At 40.1% G+C, this 14,848-nt stretch overlaps 1 protein-coding gene across 4 annotated transcripts in view; it reads right to left on the bottom strand.

Moving 5' to 3' along the window:
• LOC116687856 (nuclear receptor coactivator 3) overlaps window positions 1-13,284 on the bottom strand; it is a 33,098-nt gene extending 19,814 nt beyond the window's left edge. For all 4 annotated transcript variants that reach the window (XM_032513536.1, XM_032513537.1, XM_032513539.1 and 1 more), the window contains exon 1: window positions 13,140-13,284. The gene's annotated coding sequence lies outside the window, so the exon portion shown is untranslated. The remainder of the gene's footprint in view (window positions 1-13,139) is intronic.
• Window positions 13,285-14,848: the final 1,564 nt, after the last annotated feature.

The raw sequence follows: 14,848 nt of genomic DNA, 5'->3' as shown, positions 1-14,848 counted from the left end.
GCTAAAGGTGGCTTATTAGCCATTTTCCTGCCAACATTACACATGATTTTAATGAAACATGGGCTATTGGGACTTAGCTGGAGCCAGAGGGTTTAACGGAAAGATGGAAAGTGCCGCCACACAATGAGATTCACGGATGGGGATGAGGAGGACATATGTCAAGCATGTGCGGACAAGTGTAGATTTAAAAAAAAAAGTGAAGCTGTAAATTGTTCATAAAAAGCCTCCATTTAGGTGCCAAGGTAGCTGTGAAATTCCAGTAAAGCTTAAAAACCAGAATGAAAACACAGGCTTTGTCTCTTCGTTTGTCTGTAGTGTGTCTGGGCAGTAGAACAAAGAATTCTGTCTCTTCTTTCCTCTGCATACCTTTATGATCCATTCAAACCATGTCCGAGTTGCAAAGTGACACTGCCAAAAATAAAACGAATACAATTTTTTTTTAATTTCTGTTTGCCCAAAATCACTCACTTAGATATATTTTTCAAATGGAAAGCCTCAACCAGTTTGACTGATTTAGAGTTGAAGTCATACAAGGAGCAGTTCAGTGCACTTAAAAAAACGTTCAAAACCATGGTAGTCAGTGCATTTACATGCACAGCGGTAACTGCGGTTAAGTGAATAACCGGGTTATGCTAGTTCTCCCAGTATACATGAGTGGGGAAGAATGGGAAGAATGACTAGCTTTTTCTTCCGATTGACCTATGTCAAAAAGAATTATCAACGTAGTGGTTCATTCACACACTCTTGTCACAGCATGGAAAAGCACAGTGCTCTCGCCAGACAACTCTGTTTGGCTTATTACTTATTTATTTAACCAGGGTTACCGGGTGCCAGGTGGAATTAGCAAGCTAGCATTAGCATTAGCTAAGCTAACATTACTATAACTTGTGATGCAGTTAGGAAACAAGAATGAGCAAACTAATGTTAACATAAGCACTTTGGCTCGGTGGATGTTGATTTTAAAGTCACGTTAAAACTATTTCCCGTACTTTCAATTTCCAGACACAGCCGTATAGTTGTAGCCTACTACCGTTACTCGGTACAGCTTAGAGCCCAAAAGGACGCCGAGTTGGCTAATTTCCTTCTGAACAGGTAGCTAAGCATTATCTTAAGGCTAATTTATCACAGCTACAAGGGATGGGCATTATATGACATTTCAACATTCGTGTACTCACATTGAATTATATAGCTAGAGTAACATTATCCGAGTTGGTTACTTGCAAAAACAATTGAGACACTGCCAGTAAAGTGATCCCGACTGGTCCTGGCTAACGCCTCCATCCTAACCATTACTAACGGCTAACGGCGGTGTTTTGTCATTTTAGGGCTGGAAGTATCGGTTCTGATGACATCCCTAATTCAAATAGTATTGATTCTTTTACCATTCTAATTATATTCAACTTTTGGTATTTGTTCCAACAGCCCTAGTGGCCTTTTCCTTAAACTTGTGGTATACATGATGCCCATTAATTAATGTGGCAATCGAGATAAGATACTTCAAAGTACATAGAAACTGCCTCCATAGGATTGATTTTTTTTTCCCCTTGAAAAAAAAAATTCACCACCCGTGGGCACATAACACACAGATCTCAGTCAGACTGTGTGTGTGTATCTCCCCATTTTTCTCAAACAAACTGCATTGTGTAAAAAACAGGGACAATAAATGTGGGGGGAACAAAGAGATGGCATATTCTACTGTGTGTGTGTGTGTGTGTGTGTGTGTGTGTGTGTGTGGTGTGTGTGTTTTGGTGTGTGTGTGTGTGTGTGTGCGCATCACCTACAACTATCCATCATTGATATGGACAAAGAATAGAATTAACCAGGAAAAGGTGCACATGGGCACAGGTCCAACCAGCTAAATCTCCAACAACCCCTTCATTTTCTATAAGCGTGACATGTTGGTGTATATAGAAAGATGATAAGAGTGAGGACACAGCATCGTCTAGAGGGGACTACACTGACCAAACAAAATGCAGGCGGCTGTGATCACACAAGGCTAATATTATGGAAATTAGTTCATTAATCAATGACTAAACAGCCTTTTATCTGGAGAGCCAGAGCACCAGGGCCTGATCAACCGCCATGCTGTCCATTCTGATAACACACACATCTTCACTAGCAACTAATGGAGATGCAGTGAGAAGAGAAATTTCATGTAGCCTCAGATAATTCAGTGTGAAGATATGTCAACCCTTGTAATTAGGTTTGGCAATATTTTCTAAATGACCTCACGTTGATATAAAAAAAGAAAAGACTGTGCTTGGTGTTAACTTTGCTTTTCATAAGCAGTGTGTGTTTTATGTACACACTGTGCCACTCAATTTCAGGCTGCAGCTCTGACGATTTTCTCTATTCCCTCCCTCCTTCTTGCTCTCGTTTTTCTCTCCTCCCTCTCTGTGCTTCCACCGCTCTCCCCACCGCTCCCTCCCCTCTCCCCACCGTCCCTGTTGGATTGGTGGAGTAAACACAGGAAGAGAGCAGGCTCTGTTCCACCACGCCAGAACTGGGGCTGGGCGTTCCAGCAGAGCTCCTGCGCTGGGGTCAAAAGTTTACTGTGGTTTTCATTTCACCTTTCCTCAGCCAATCACGGCGCCACACTGCAGCGCCTGAACTCTGACCCCTGCAAAGAATTCCACTCAAAGATGGTCTGACGCCAGTTTCACAACTGCACCCCCCTCCCAACTCCCATTTTTTCCTTTACTACTCCTTTTCCTTTCGTTTAACTGGCTCTGTGTTGACAGAGTCTAGGTGAAAACAATTCCAAAAATGAGGTACAAGGGGTAACAGAGAGCAGGAGCAGAACTAGGGTTTTTAATCATTGTAGCCATTAAAACTATACAAATTCCCTTTCTATTCATCTCCCAGGGTGACAAACAGCTAACCATGGCAAAATAAAAAAAAGACACAATTTATCTAAAAATCTGAGAATCACAAGGATCGTTTTACAGTCTGACACACAAGTAGGGACCATTTTAGTTGGTTTTGTTTCAATTCCATTGCAATAAAACCCACAGAATTATTGATTACAAAAAAGAACATAAACCTTATTCTTGTTAATTTGATAAGTTGTAATGCTCTACTCTTTGGTTTTTCTTCTTCATGTTCCATCATTCACCACATGCCATTCTGTTGCAGGTAAACACTATTAAATGTGTTAAAATGACTTATGAGGACAGGCTGGATAAGTACCAAGTGTTGAAAGACAGACACTGAAGGCCAATGGGTGAAAAAGAACCGAGGAATCGAATCAGAGTTGCTCAGTCTAACTGGACACACACACACACGCACACACGCACACACACACACACACACACACACACAGTGGGTTTGTTTTTGTCTTGGTGACACTGCACTCTGTTCCCATCTGCTGAGTGATTAAATCTGCACTGCTAATCCCTCACACTGTAGCCCTTTATATATACAGCCTGTTCAAGGAGGGAATGTTACGCCGTTATTCTGCCTCGCAATTCTGTATAAGAAGGTACGGACACGGAATGGGGGGGACAGAGTTGTTTCCGAAGTTAAGCCAGCAGCAGATGCAGTAACAGTGCCAAATTGACATCTGTGAGAAAGGCACAGCCGGCAGGGCGGGATTACACACACACACACGCACACGCACGATGCTGTTATACACGTCTAGTGTTTTCCACAGAATTAGAGTCTATTTGTGGTTGTGGCTAAAGAGGGGTGGGGGAGGTTGGCATTAACAAATTATGAAGTTATGAAAATAAAATGTATAGAATTTTGATATTTTTAAGCATTCTGATGTGTGATCTTCTGATTTTTTTCTTCATGACACTCTTTTTTCAGTGTCTGTTACTGTTGAGGGCTTACAGGGGAGGGGGAAAGGAGAGCGGAATTTACTTGTAATATGGAAAAAACATTAGTCTTCTCAACCAACAGCCCACTCCAAAGCCTGGCATCATCACATAGCAAGAATACGGTACTATCTTTCTTGAGTTCATATGGCACTCCTAAAGCATGTTAAGTTGGTTCTCTCCGCTGTTTTTCACATAAAACTGGATTCTTTAAAGTTAACTTAACTGACATGATGCTAGGAAGAGGTCCATTGGAACAAGCGCTAGCGTTAGCTAATGCCAGCTATCGTAAGCTAATGTCAACTATCATAGCTAACATTCTATGTGAAAAAACAACTGCAGAGAGAAACACACTGAACTCTTGAAAGCCATTGCCATAGATATACTGTAAAGCCAGAGGCTGGGGTTAAGCAGTCGTGCACAGAGAGGAGGAGGCCGTGGGGCTTTTCACAGACGGTTTGGGATGTGTACAAAGAGAGAGAGAGAGAGGGACAAGGAGAGGCTGAGGGAATCATGTTGATATTGTGGTGGGCCGCCACAAATAAATCAACAGTAAACAGCGATGTCACGCCTATGTTGCTCCAGAATGCCAACATGCTATCTAAAACGACACACTGGGTTAACATTATGTAGGCCGGTTACAATTACTTCATAATTGTTGAAAAGCAATTTTTTAATGCGATGGTCACACTTTTGTTGGATCCATCAAACACGTTTCCAACACCCGCCGTGCACGCTGTTGTGTCACAGAAGAGTAGCTACCCTACGGATTCCTACCAGAGGACCCCCCACCCGCAGTTGCAAGTCGGTTTTTGAACATCATTTTTTTTTAATCAAAGCACCATTACACTTTTTAGAAATGTAGTTGGTCTGTCTATTGTGTTTAATATATGGTTGTGCTTTGTTAAATTAGTAACATTATTGTAAATGACGGCGCTGTGGTGGAAATGGTCGTCATTCCTTAACGTTATGCTAGCACAGTCCTAGGGATTTGTGCTCTTATTTTTAAATTCTACTTGCCCAAGGTAAATTTTAACTGGCCTTTGTACATTTTATTTTTTTATTTTATTAGTGGTTATAAATATACTCAAGTAAATGGTTATTTTGATCTTAATTTACAATGTATAAACACATCACAAATAATGTCAAAGATGAGTTAAAGTTCATACTTGAAAGTAGATGCTAGTAATTGAAAAAACCTATCCAATCGAATTGCAATAAATAACCTACCAGAGAGACAGTTGTTTATATATGTAATTTATTTGTTTCTACCACAGCTCTAGTACTAGTAGCTACACTTCATGTCAGCAACAGTGATGACAAATATTGTATGTGTTAGGGGTCCTTAGTCTGGTCACAGTTATGTTGAAACAGCTGGAAAAGGTTGTCAACAGTAACATGACCTAAGTGTGTTGTTCCTTTTTAGCAACAGTTTGCTTTAATTTCAAATAATCACTTCTCATATTATAGTGTCCTTTCTATCACATAAAAAATTCTTTGGATAAGAATAAAATGTAATTTTTTAAATGCTGTAATTTTCCATTTTATTGGGATCAATACATATCTATCTAACTATAATGCTTAACTACTTTGAGTCCATTTACTTTTACAGATATCACACATAGCTAATGAACTATTCCAGGTACATAACACATTTTGCAATGTACATCTCCGATCACATTTTCACTCACTGTGACTACTACTTCTGTCATAACTAAACACTGAACTAAAATATGACCAATAAAATTGCCATCAGTGGGCTTAATTGCTAGTTGACCACAGTTAAGTAAAAATCCAGCAGATAGACAACACCTCAAGATAACATTGCGTGAAACAGGTGATTTCACGCCACCGCTCATTTTACATGCAGTTTTAGCAACAAACCAAAATTCTAAGAGAACATGGTTTTGAGCGGTATGCATCCCCACTAACCTGGAAAATGTTTTAAACAGTAAATGAAATATGTTACGTTGTATAGGGGGAACACAACATCTCCTGGAGCGGTGAGTCAAAGGCAGAGGGGCTGCAGAGTTCAGTAACGTTAACTTAATTAAGCTATTTTTTTAGCTACTGTAGATGTCATATTTAACGGGAATCAGCTGCCGAGGCATTCGTCCCCGTTTGTCACTCTGCCTGAGGAGAAAATGCTGTCACTGTTCCAGTTGCTCACACTCAGCGGGGAGAGAGCACTTGAATTCAGTGGAGCAGACTTGAAACCCACTTGCCCGACTGGGTTGTTATATGTACTTGCCCAACGTGGTGTTTTACTTGCCCCAGGCCATTGGGCAACCCTGATTGCTGACCACTGCTACAAAACTAATTGTGCAGCCTTCATAACACTAAATTTGCAATCACATCTGCAGGACAAGAACAATACAGTATCCTGTATCTTATAGCTCATGTCTTAAGTTTACCATGATGATGGACTTTTACCGCTGATTGTGCACACTTTAGTAAGACATTTACATGGGAGCTACAGCCTGCTTACCTGTGAAGCAAGTAATACTTTATGTAGGCTGTACTGCCCAACTAGTACTAACAACTAGACAGACATCGATACGCAACACTGTAAATCTACTTGCATTTTTAAAACATGAATTTAGTCAGTCTTGGTCAAATGTTTAAGATATTCCAATTGTAAGATTTAATACATTTTGGATTTTAAGAAGTGCACAATGCACAATATTTGCCTACTGAAGAATGAGTAAGGCATCTTCTGATTATTTAAAAAAAGAATAAGAAAAAAAAAAGTATAGACCTGTAAACCTTTTATCCCGTACTACTGACTCTCTTGTTACACCACTTGCAAAAACTATATGTGCTTCTCTGTCAAAGGAAATTGTTTTAAGCTTACAAAATCTGGTGGGTTGATTTTATCCACTTTGTGCCAATACACATGTATTCTGAACCTCACCATCAACTGTATTTTGACCCCTACAACTGTCAAAACTCTGCCATCTCTACTTAAAAAACAAACTTACTTTAATTCAGTTTTCAAGGGTAGTCACATGGAACAGGGTAGTATCATAGTAGTACAGATGGTGGTGCTAATTGAACAGAGACCTTTACTTCTCCTATTTTAGTCACACCACAGTCATATAAAATCACTTGTTCTAGTATGGCAGTAAAAAAAAAAAATCAGATAAGCACATATGAGCAGCACAAGCAGAATGGAAACATATGGATCCCTTGCCAAAAAGTAGAGCCACCTCAATACAAAATATTGGATTGGACTAATGTCAAACTTTTGTGAGGGCTGTTTGGTATATAAAATAAAAAGCTTGATGTGATTTGGAAAGGTCAGGAGGCAACCTTTTGATGGGAGTGTTGCCTTAACGACACGCCACATACACAGGAGTGAAGTCACCAGGCAGAGCAAAGAGCAGTAATAGTGAAAGGAACGTTTTCCACTTTATCCAGGAAGGAGAGAAAAAAAAAAATCAGTCCAATTAAGAAATGGAGTGTTGTAGAAAAAAATGGATAGTAATAAATTATCTGACACATGCCTTGCCAGTGTTGACATGCCGTAGAAAGTCTGGAGCCTTTAATGATGGTGTGGAACTCTGTCATTCACAACTTGACTTTTCTTTGAACTCAAGGCTGCAATAAACTAGAAATCACACTAGGAAAATCGAAATTCTGTCAAGCACAGTGCTGTGAGCAAATGTCTGCACACTAACGGCCGTTTGTGGTAAATTCTTTTAATGAAAAGGAGCTTTTGAATTGCAGGTAAACTATAAGATAGGAGGCTCACAGTGCCCATAGCAGTCACTTCTTGCATGGTCACATTTAGGTGTACATATCCTCTTGCAACTGCAGTGCCAGCCACAGCTGCCTCCCAACCCAGACAGACCCAGAAACCACACCCCACTGCCACATAAGGCCAGCAAACCATTCATACTGAAGATGTACAGAGAGGAACACATGTAAACAGGGCAAACCATTTGACAACGTTCATTTCATTTTCATAGGGGAGGAGTATTGAGGGCAGTAAAGCTGAGGTTTGTGAAAATTTGGGACAGAGAACCTGGGCACTTTGCAGTGGTCAAAATTGGCCAAAGTCCCTGTTGTTTTAGTTGCAAAGTAACTATTTTGACTGTGCTAACACACCTTTTTCAACTTTTGTGCATTTTAAGTAGAGTATACATGGGATGAGAAAATTGTAGAAAGGGAGAAGATGGAGAGTGTCCATGTAGCATTTGAGAAGTTCATATAGAAATAACAGTGTTTCTTTTCTCTCCCCGTCTTCACCAGCCTCTCTTTCTCTTTATGCAGAATAACAGACCGAGAGAGCATCTGGTAGCAGTTATCTCACAAACCAAACTTTTTTTCACCCTTGCTGTCTCTCCCCCAAAGCATTTATTTTTTTATAAAAAGGGGGCTCTAAACAAAACACAAACAAGGTCTTGCTAACTTTTTACAATGGTAACAAAACTAGGCCAGGGAGTTACCCTCCCACTGGCTTGTTCAGGTGAACACGTTTTACGAGCATTCTTCAGCTGGGGGAGCGAAAGTTAAAGGGGGAGTTGAAGTTAAAGAGGAAGGGTAAGGAGGGGAGGGGGACAAAGCTCTTGGCACCCCCTTCCCTAATAAACATTTGCCTTCGTCCAATCAATGAGGACTACAGAGAGTGAACTGTTCCAAATCCTTGCTGGTTATAAACTGGAATTGGGTGCAATGATTGCTTCAGGCTGCCCGTTTGGCTTTTAGAAGTGTGCATGGCTCACATATGGCTCAGCTAGCCTAACACATGGGTATTACCTCAGAGAAGGGGACAGTGGAGATGAATGAGATGTGACTTCAAATAGAGTCAGAGTGCAAACTGCACCGCTTGACTTTGGACTTGGTGGGCTGGCTGTCTGGCTTCCTCTGACTAGTGTATAACAATCTGGTTTTCAGCAGCTCCCATCTCATATTCTCACTCTCACTTGTTAGGCTAAAGTAGCTATAAATATTTTAGCAGTGGAAACACAACTTTCTTGTTGAGGAGTTTTCTATATTTAGCTCTACAGTGGTGGGAAGACCTACCTGTTGAGTACTACCACACCACTTTAACAAACACAAAGACAGATCACGGTCACTGCATGAGTGATCTTGAGATGTGGGGACAAAAAGTATGTTTTACAAAGCTTATACTGACCACAGGAAACTTTCTTAAACCTGAATAACAAGTACTACTTGCAAGTCATCCATCACAGGCAGCAACTCTGGTATTTTTCTTGACTAACCCTACACTACCTGTACTGTTGCCTAACCAAGTGAACTAAGTCCATGGAGTCATATTTCAATTAGGGGAAACACTTGGGCTTTCCTTTCAGCTCTGCGTGTCATCTAGAGTCCTCTCCAAGCCACTGCTCACAAACAGCTATTAATCTTAAACTGAACACATACCACATGACCGATTGGCAGTTACTCTAAACAAATCTTATAACTCCTTCTTTCGGCCTCTCTTAAAAGGTCCCATGGCATGAAAATTTCACTTTATTAGGTTATTTAACATTATTATGAGTTCCGCCATCCTGCCTATGGTCCCCCAGTGGCTAGAAATGGTGATAGGTGTAAACCGAGCCCCGGGTATCCTGCTCTGCTTTTGAGGAAATGAAAGCTCAGATGGGCCGATCTGGAATCTTGCCCCTTATGAGGTCACCAGGAGCAAGGTTACCTCCTCTTTCTCTGCTTTGCCCGCCCAGAGAATTTGGCCCACCCATGAGAGAGAGACATCTTAGCTTTCAAAAAAGCAAAGTGGCAGTTGGTCAGGACATGTCTCGCTGTTTGAGCGCCTTCCATTTACTCCGGAGGACGCCCCACAACTTGTCGTAACCTTTGTAGCCCATTTCCTTTGAGCGTTTCTGATAGATTATGGCATTTCTTAGATTTCTGCTATCTAAAATAGCCATTATATTTTGCTCGTAAATTAAATCGTCTCCTTGTTCGTCCACTTCCATCTGTCTTTGTTGACACCCACCATGTGTGCAAACAGAGCGTGAATACTGGGTGGAAATTAACTAAAACTTCTTCTTCTTTGTTTTGTGGCGGGTTGGAACCATAAAATGATCGCAATTCATTATTTATTCGGCAAATATTGTTTCCATCAGCATATATCGACCAAGATAAAATCCGATGAGACCGAACATATTTCCTTTGAGGTGATATTCACAAAATTCCATACAATTTTACTGTTTCCAAAAGACATTTTCATTCAATATGATCAATATCACTTAATTTGGATAAAAACGTGTGGATGGAAACATAGCTAGTGATGCAAAAATGCAGCTTGACAAATACAGATTAAAGACAGTTATCAAAACGTAACAAGCTCTATTTTTTATGATAACAGCCAGTATTTAGAATTTAATGCAAACACATTGCAGAAATGTTTACCCAAGCCCTTTAAAAAGGGATACCATGCAGCAAAATTAAATTAGAGTCCTAAAGCTTTCAATTATTTAAAAACATTAAAGAAGGTCTCATGTAACTTTTGTTGGTTGGTGTTTATAAACACAGCATTCAAAGTTGGCCCATCCTTCCTAGCTCAACAAGCCAAGGAGAGAAAGCAGTGAACGAGAATAAAGCAGTGAATCAGAGAGATAAAATGTTATTTTCTGATGGTTTCACGACGGTTACATTCCAAAGCACAAATAAACACACCCACACCTCTGCACAACCCTGCGTGAATTGCCATTGGTCAAACGAACACAATGACAGCACAGAGCAGCACTCTGCACACAGCAGAGGAGAGAAACGAGGAGCAGAGAAAACACTGAAGCACAAAAAAACCACAGTGATGTAACAACCTGTTTTCATCCCAGGTTGTCAAACACCGCCACTTTGTATCATATGGATACTAAAGGGGGCCTTGTGCACATTGTTTTTAGAAAGAAAAACCTGCATATTTCAGGTTACCTTTAAATTTTGAACAAGATCCAACAAGAACTTTGTGAGAACTTCATTGAGAAACATGATTCTAATTCAGCGTATTTACTTCAGAAAAGCAGTTTTAACATACTGTGCTTCAACATACATCTACAATTACACATACTGTATGTATGGTGTTGTTTACAATACAGTGGGCTGTAAATAGTGCTCTAAAGCGAACTGAAATCAATCAAATTTAAACATTCCCAACCTTACCACGGATCTTCAGATGTCACTGAATAAATTTGCAAATGTAGAGCCAAAATGTAGAGTACTTTTACACAGATGTAATATCTGACATAGCTGATCCCTTGATTTATTAGTTGACTAAGTCCATTTGGTGACCAGCTCACAAAAAACACTTTTTTTGTATTGTTGACAGGGTGCTAAAATATTCAACATCAGATTACCTTCTATAAGAAATAACTAAATATCCCTAAAGACACTAAATGTATGCTCATTCGGTTATCAATCAGCCAATCTGATGAAACCACAGAATCTGCCACAAGAGAGAGACTTCTCCCAATCCCATGAGAAAAAGTGATAAGTTAATGAATTATTGAGAGCACAGGGGCCAGCAGACAAAGAGCGAAAGCCATGCATCCCAGTCACTTCTTTACCCCATCTGCAGTCAAAGAATCCCCCCAAAGATTGATTCATTGTTAACGCAGCCTGACACCCTGTGTGAGGGAGAAAGAAAATGGTAGATAAAGGGACAGAGAATGGGGGACAGGGGGCTCCATTTGCCAAGAATATGAGCAGAAGCAGTTCATTGGACAGGTTCCCACAGTGGTCGTTCTAACACTTAGAAAAATACCACATGTATGGACATTGAGTAATGGCATTCCATCAGACTCAAAATAAAGACAAGTAAGTTCATAAGATGGCACCATTCTCGCTTGTTTATTCCCAGCTACATTTAATGAGTGGCCTGCATAAAAGCATATAAGCAGGAACATTCATCAGTAAGCTGCGTCCTTGTAGCTACACCATGTAGTATTCTGACAAAAAAATTATTTTAGAAACTCTCACGTGGAAATAAGCATTGAGCTGTAATACCTGCAAGTATTGGCAGGGATGGCCCCAGGCAAAGAGAGCGACAGCACACCTAGACCTCAACTGTTTTAGTGGAATGACTACCTATCTTCTCATTGTTTGCTTACCCATGAGCACACTCTTCAAGAATGTCCTCTTACCACCTCACAAACTGCTCAGCATACACCTTGTGGAGCACAGAGAAAGCAAACCTGGACTCTACCTGAACCCTGTGAGCAAGCGATCATCCTCCCCTGCAATCTCTCACTCCCTCTCCCTGCACATGCACATAAATATGATTTATCAGCAGTGAAAACCAACATGTATCATATTGTGACGGGCCATTATACCAACTATTACAATCATGGATATGTAATCTCACTAGAGCCATGCAAATATATAACAGATGCTGTGGATTCTCCAGAGCAGCCACAATGAGTTAGTCAGTTCAAGTTTGGTTTGTCAGCAGAGGACAGTGAAAAACAAGGTGGTTATAATTACGTGCAGTCTAGTTAACATCATTAACCAAGAAAATAAGACTTTATTTTCTGTAAAGCGGCAAATACTGAGCCTCTCATTTTGTATGAATTGACTAAATTAGTTTGTTGCCATTTGTCTGGATAATGTTTTATTTTGTGTCAAATTAAAAAAGGCAAGAAAACAATTCCACTAACAAAGTACATGTACAAGATACCGTCTTAAAGTGGGTTTACCCTCCACTACATCCATGGTGGAGGCTAGACAACCGTAACAAACGAGCAATAGACAATGTCATTTTCACTTTGTTACCCAAGACAACTAACGCTACTGCGGTGTAACGTAAACTAACGTTAGCTGTGCACACAGCCTCGTTTAAACCGAAACTGAGCAAGTCAGACGTCTAATAAAAAAAACAATATAACGTTAGTGTGCCCAAAGCTATTTCAGTTTAGCCCAGTGGCTCTACAAAGGTTTTGAAACACAAACGAGTTTAGTCATAAGCAGTGTGGAGCAGTAACAGCTACCGTTAGGCTATTGCACCCCAGCGAATCAGAGAGCCTGTATCTCGTAAACTTTGTAGCTAACGTATAATAAAAAAAATACCAACAAACACCGTAACCGATACAAATGGCACATTAACAAGCCAAGCTTAACGTAAAGTACCATCGTATTGACAGTTTAGGAGTCAATAATATCACAACAGACATTCCATAACAAATAGACAGTGGTAAGGTGGTTCGTTGTATCACGGTAGCTTAAAAACCACAGCTTGCTCGGAAGCGGAGAAACACCAACTGTCTCTGTGACAAATGCGCACGCTATAACACATACAACCGTCAGTGTTCAAAACTTGGGTATAATCGATTCATAAACTAATTGCAGAAAACTCACCGGCTTCGACGCTTTTATTGAATAGAGCAGTTTCTTTTACGCCTCTACAAACTCACCGCCATCTTCGGTAGGACCGTGTTTGTTTAAATGCGAAACACTCCCAGAGCGGAGGGAGCCAGCTTGTAGCGAAGCGACAGGACTTCTGGGTAATGCAGTTGCTTTAATTTGCAAGTTGCAGCAAACAATCTGACACGTTCTGCAAACGAACTACACGTAAACCAATACGTAAACCACAGGGTATATGAGCTGCACTCACTGATATCATTAGGGGAGATTTAAAAAACTTATTTATAGGCTGGCAGAAAAGTAGCTTTATGCAAATGACTTATCATTCCCGTAGAGCGACTTAGTTAATTTAAATTTTAAGTAATTTTAGTTTATTAGGCTACATTATTATGTTATTCACTTTACATACAATTATAAAACATTTTATTTTAGAAAATGTAAAGAATTTAAAAAAAAAAGGAAAAACATGTACACAATTGAATGAGGGATGATTTCTAATGAAGCAGAACAGTGTAAAAAGCTGGACATTTTCCAATGTTGTTTCTCTTGGACTTACAAATGGACTTCCATAAGATGTATGCCATGTGGCTTGAATACAGCAGGAGTAAATATATTTGCAAGATAATAATTTGCAATCATGATTTATGGTCTCCATTTTTTTAAAACAGGAAACTCCATCAGCTGAATCGCATTTGGCCTTTTAGAACCTTGCAAGTATGTTAGTTATAAAGTGACTGCCACTCAAATACATGCCAACGTTATGCTCTTTTCTTACTCTTATTTGTACCTTGAATGTGACTGTGAGAACTGAGAACTAAGGAGGGAGTAAGGGCCAAAGATGGAGGGAGGGCAACAGGGTGGGGGGAGTAAAGACGAGAAGAGGCAGTGTTAATTAGCTCCTTACTCCCTACTTGCTCTATCCTGTTGAAACATAATTCTGCAATCAGCTTAAAAACTTTGAGGTGAAAAAAATGAAAGGGTGTGCATGCAGGATGGAAACTTTCACACTGTTTATTTGGTTAAAGCTTAGCTGAGGAGAAGGTTCATTACCAAAGTCACAGCATTCTATGTCATGCTACCAATTCATAAAATGTACTCAGACAAAGCTAGCGTTACTGGCTGAAGTGTTAACAACCAGTAAAGAAGGATCAAGTCATCCATACATCATTTACAATATTTATGCAATGCATACATACATACATGTAGATTAATCCGGATCTAGGTGGTTTGTTTGCTACTGTTTACTGCTTTTTAAGGCCTCATAACATGATGAAATCTCCCAAAGTAAAAAATAATTAAACATTTTTAAAAAACCTGTGCATTTTTGTTGTGTGTATTTGGTCTGTTTGTAGGTCTGTCTGAGTGAGATCCTACATTCCATGGAGACCCAAAGAGGGGCCCAGTGGCCCTCTGTTTGTCCCCCTTCCCCCATGCATGTCAAAATGACCTCCCCCCTCAATGAGCATAAGCCACTCTATCCCATCCCCCGTCCCTACTCAGCTTCTCTACTTTGAAAGGACAGGAGATAGCCCCATAATCATTAATGTATTCAGATTAGTTTACCTGCAAACAGCTAACAGCATGCCTTTCTTTGCTCCAACCCAACTCCCATTCCACAACTTACTTCTCAACACTATTCACAAGAAACATCTTGCAGTATCAGCTATAACACACGTTATAACTAAACAAGATGACAATAAAGA

Source organism: Etheostoma spectabile, chromosome 4 (assembly GCF_008692095.1).
Source record: "Etheostoma spectabile isolate EspeVRDwgs_2016 chromosome 4, UIUC_Espe_1.0, whole genome shotgun sequence".
Taxonomy (NCBI): domain Eukaryota; kingdom Metazoa; phylum Chordata; class Actinopteri; order Perciformes; family Percidae; genus Etheostoma; species Etheostoma spectabile.
This window is presented reverse-complemented; position numbering and strand designations above follow the sequence as displayed.